Genomic DNA, 5521 nt, shown 5'->3' on the forward strand with positions numbered 1-5521 from the left:
ATTATTTGATATGTATGAGAGAAATGAATGAAGATCTGTAAGAACAAGTTTACAGATTCTGATATTTAAAAAAAATGTATATGAATTAGTCAAAGAAAAATATAATATCAGAAAAACAATGTTGAATACAAACGAGTGTATTATCACCGAAAATGATTTTCGTATAAGAGACGTGATAATAACAGTTTGAAGAATAGCTAAACAGGTATTGGAATTATGTACGATGAGAAGTTACGCAAGTAAAATCTCAAGAAATACCTGTTCAGAGAATGTACTCGTTTTAAAAAAAATCAATTTCCAAAAACAATTATTGAACTTTCTAAGGAAACTCCCCCTAGAAAGTAGATTTAAGTAATAAATCTTTTAAGCTCAAAAAAATAAAAATAAAACATTTTAAGTACGGGTTCTAAACTGGGTGTTTAGAAACCACACTCGGTAAAGCACAGGTTCTGAACTGAAATGTTCAGAAGCCATAGTTTGAAATAATGTACAACTCCCCCTGCATAGGTGTATCACAAAAAATTGATATTCTGATCAGCATAAGATGGACACACCTGCAAAACCAAATCAAGTAGATTTTGGTACCCAAACGAACTTTGGTCCTAATATGTTAGTATTTGGTTGAGGTATGTTGTAATTACCAAACCATTTATTTCTATAAGATGTATTCTTTTCAGCACTATGAACAGGATGACTAGGATTAGAATATGAATCATATAAGTAATTGGGATCAGACCTGTTCTTACCTTTCCAGTTGTCATGATAACTGTTATCTCCATGCCACCTGTTGAACCGTTTATTATTTACATAATTGTTGGTTCTGCATGTTGAGCACAAAATCCTTCTCTTGCTAAGATTAATCAAATCATTAGTAGACTTCACAATGCAAGGAAGATTGTTAGTACCAACAGGTGTATGAGATAAAACAGAATCAGACTTATTAACCCATATGTTTTTCATCTTTGAAGAATAATTGGGTGATCCAATAACATATCCTTGATAGTACTGATTAGAACGAGAATAGTTCTTCGAAACTTTAGATTTAGGACTGCTTGAATAACTGTTCGAATATGAACCATTATAAAAGTTGGTTTTACACTGAGAAGGAGAACCAGTTGAGCTTTGAGCACAAGAAAAGTCTTTGACTTTTTGTAAAAGCTGGTCTCGTTCTACAGTAACTAAATCATATTTAATTTTCAGTTCAGTTCTCATGTTCAGTTCAGTTTTGAAGGTCTGTCTTTAGATCAGACAATTTCTTTGAAGTATCCAGGAGTTTACCTTCTAACTCCTTCTGAAGTATTTCAAACTGTTTCTTCTGATTTAACAAATCTCTCTTCTCTTCATCTGAGCTGCTCTTGTCATTCTCCAAAGCGATGTCAAGCCACTTCCTCTTCTCAGTAAGCTCTTTTGCAATTGCTGTATACTTCTTTGAAGTATTTTTTTTCTCTGTAGAAAATTGCTTTTTCTCTTCGTCCAAAGCCTTTTGCTTTAGATCAATGCTTTTAGACAGTTTCTGGAGCTGGCTCTGACAGTCTTCGGAGATGTCYGTCTTTTCTTTAGCATGTTTCTCTCTTTCCAAAACAATAAGCTGCTCAAAATCCGAGATTTGCTTTAGAAGCATCTTGGCGTTTAGCTCGAGAGAGTTAATCTTCTTCTCGTAAGATTCTCGTTCAGCTCCAAACTTTCTTTCAACTTTGATTATCCTCTTCTTTTCTATCTCCATCTCATTCCTTTCATCTTTTAAAAACTTTTCAGTCTTTAAAACCTTTTCCTTCTCTAATTCAAATAATCTTCTAAACTCARTCARCTCATTCTCAGTCTTGTGGAACTTGTCAGTTAAATCCTTTACATCTGAATTGCTTCTTGGAGAATACCTCTCAGCAATTAGTGTAGTCTTAACTAATTCAAGTTTAGTTGACAAATCAGCATTAGACGAGATCCACTTTTCCAATTCAGCATTATAACTTTTCCGATCCAAACTCCGATTGTTTTCAACCGTTTCTATCTTATGTTCAAATTCCTTCACAATTCTTTCTATCTTTTCGTTATACCCTCGATGTAAAGATTCATTACATTTCTCATTAACATAATTTTGAAGTTTATAGTTCTTTTCCAGCTCATCATACTTTGCTCGCAATTCTTGATTCTCCTTCAAAAGAATATCTGCCATTTTTTTAAAAAATGATCAGTTAAGGATCTATGCAATGAAATCAAATAAAAGAAATATGAACAATTAAGCTCAAAAAGAACAGAAAAACACAAACACTGAAAAACTCACGCAAAAACAAATATACAATGATCCAAAAGAAAATCTAAACACAAACAACCTAAGAAACTATAAACAAAAAAAAAACAACTAATAAAAGCCCAAAAAGAATAATGTCCAAGTCCAAAAACAAACTGAACCAAGCCCAAAAATCTGAGTCTAAGTCCAAATCAAACAGTATCAACTCTTTACAACACAGATATTACACTTTTTAAAAAAATGATCTATTTGCTCTCAAAAGTGTATCTAAAAATCCACGTGTATGCTACGCTTATCAGTTCTTCACTTGGGCTGCGGTGACTTGTTCTGGTGTGCGTCAAATCCAAATTTGCTGCCAAGACCTACACTCTGTTAAAAATCTGTTTAAAACAATTCACTGTTGTTCAAGTCCTCAAATCACAAACACATAGTCAAGAAGAATCGACCAAGACAGAAAACTATGTGAAAGACAGGAAAGTTGGTGTAAATCTGCTTCAAAACAGAGTACAAACCTTGCAAGGACTGAATACTACACCAAGTAGACCAACACTGCCAGACAGGACATAGGCAACTGCCGTAGTAACAATAATCAAAAATGCTAAGCAACTCTATATTACTATCTAAACAGAATGCCAAATCAAACCAGCAAACACTCAAAACAAAACCTTACTGTCAAAACAACCTGTCAAAGAAAACAAAATTCTTACTATTAAAACATAATTCTTACTGTCAAATACAAACAGTGTAAGAATGCTGCTGTTCTTGTGCTGTCTAAACAACAGTGTAAGAATGCTACTGTTATCTTCTTCTGTTTCTGTCTATCTGATATGAACCTTGAATTAAGCTTGAAATACAGAAGCTGACCAATTTAACCTGCTGTTCGATCTGCTGAGCTGCTGCAGTCTAATCCGGACAATATGCAGATTTTATCTGTTGCTGTTCCAGTACTCAAACTCACAAACACATCACTAATCAACAACAAAAACTGTTATGTTTAACAAAAGTAGCATAAACCTGCTGCTGTGATCCAGTCTACAAATTGCAAACACAGATAAATCTTCTGTTAAACCGTCTATTACCAGAACTGGAACTGCTGTCAAGATGGTTGCTGTCAAAATGGTTGTTGCTATGCAGACACCACAGATGCTACTTGTTCACACACACAATGCTACATGTTGTTTCTGCTTTCTTCTTGTTGCTGATGACTGTTGTTGAGATTGTTGTTTTGAGATTGTTGCTGCTGTTTTGAAAATTAATCAAGACTGTTTGAATACCATCAGGTACTCGACAGCCTCTATGATGATGCAGTCAAAAGAACCAACCAGACTGGACACTCAAAATTGAAACACATAATAGCAAACAGCCAGCAAATCCTTTTCTGTCATGCCTTTCTGCTACAAATCTGTTTTAAAAAAAAATTATTGCATGATTAAAAGCAACTTTCACCAGACTTGATTAAAAAGGATCAAAACATGATTTATAAACTACTCAAAACAGCCTCTGAAATTGACAGAACCTGTACAGAACTTGTGTGTGCATACTATAGCAAAATGACCAAGACAGAACTGTGTATGGTTTGTGTATAACAAATAGTCTGCTGTTATCTTTCTTGCTTATGCTTGCTGCTGCTGTTTGCAACCTGCAAGCTGGTTACAAAAATTAAGACCTGCTGCTTCTATAAATAGATCCTGCTGTTGATTTGTTGCTGTCAAGATGGGTYTGGTAAAACTGATCGAAAACAGATCACTAGCAAGCCTGTATTGTTTCAAAATGCTAATGAAACAGATTCACACTCTGTCAACTGTTGCTCTTAAACCTGCATACAATTCTCAAAGAAATCAAGTGGAAACTTCGGCTTCAAACTAGTATAAGCTTTGCTATTGAGTATGTCAGATCCTAACTTCTTAACCTTATCTGAAATCACATTTGTACCAACTTCAACCCCAACAGGAACATGTGTATATATCGTGCAAAAAACAAGGCAGTGAATTTTCTCTTTGAATAAAATCTTATATGATGTTATACCCACTAACACTAAAGATTAATACACGCCATTCTGTATGTTCTGTACAAGAACTTCATGCTCTCCAATCAAAACAGCCAGTTAAACAGAACCGCTTAAAACTGCTACTAAACAGTCAACTTGATATACACCACTCACAGCTTTAATAAAGCTGCTCACTGCAGGATCTTAAGACCTCTCACTGTATGAACAAAGTCTGATTAATACATGAAAGATATTTGTTACAGCACATCAGTCAATATACAGCATTCAATAAGCATGAACTAAATCGCACACTCATTTAACCACACAACCTTTTAAATCAAACAAGGTCACTTGAGCTTGAACCTTAAACCTGTCAGCTTCATGAGACTAAACCTGTCAAACAAACCTCACCAATCTCAATCGATATTTGACAAGATATTGAACATATTACCCAATTGAATCAAGAAATTACAAACAATCAAGAATCTGGGTAAAATTGATTGAGCGGTTTAGAAGTCTGCTCAAAATTCTTCAATTCACAAATTCTAAGTCCTAAACCGATAAACTTTGTTTAAAGCAAAAACCTAAACCGCTTACTAATCCGGTTAAGGGTTGATCGGTATACATGAATACCGGACAATCAGAGATGAAAGACTGTTTAGACAAATCCACTATCCGCTCAAATTTGATCGGTTTACCTCTCCGCTCGTGTGGTGTGAGATCTAGAATACCGCTCAAAAATTGAAAACCTAACCTGAAATCAACCGGTGTAGCTTAAATCGTTCAAGAAATCTTACCTGCTGAACGAGTCAGAACCCTAATCCGGTCAAGTGGTGACCGGTGTAGATGAATACCGCTTGAAATACCGATCAAGCCTTCTCCGGTCAAGTAGCATGTGGTTTACCTCTTCACCGCTCAATGAAGCTCCAATCACAACAATCCGATCAAGAGATGATCGGTTTATATGAACACCGCTCAATCTGAATGAAACCTGCGATTGATCTCTAGTCTGCACAAAATGTCGATGAGCTGCACAAGATGAAGTAACCGGACTCTTATCCGGTCAAGGTATATTGGGCCAGACTTTCTGGTTGGGCCTTGAACATGTTGTTCATTCTAACAAGAAATTCAACACAACTAAAAATAAAAACGGATTAAAACTATCAAAAACATAAAACAAAAACAAAAAAAAAAAAACATGGATAAAAAACACTGACATTTAAAAAAAATTAAGAATACGAAAAAATTTTAAAAACCTAAAAACCGATTAAATATTGATTTATTTTGAT

At 34.7% G+C, this 5521-nt stretch overlaps 1 long non-coding RNA gene across 1 annotated transcript; it reads right to left on the minus strand.

The window, feature by feature from the left end:
• Positions 1-2914: 2914 nt before the first annotated feature.
• Positions 2915-5258, minus strand: LOC112504116. Its single transcript, XR_003068129.1, has 3 exons — positions 5030-5258; positions 4562-4625; positions 2915-3647 (listed from the first exon to the last, which is right to left on the minus strand). It is a non-coding gene; the product is annotated as an uncharacterized LOC112504116 (long non-coding RNA).
• Positions 5259-5521: the final 263 nt, after the last annotated feature.

Source organism: Cynara cardunculus, unplaced genomic scaffold (genome assembly GCF_001531365.2).
Source record: "Cynara cardunculus var. scolymus isolate 2C unplaced genomic scaffold, CcrdV1 Un_Scaffold_4662, whole genome shotgun sequence".
Lineage (NCBI taxonomy): Eukaryota > Viridiplantae > Streptophyta > Magnoliopsida > Asterales > Asteraceae > Cynara > Cynara cardunculus.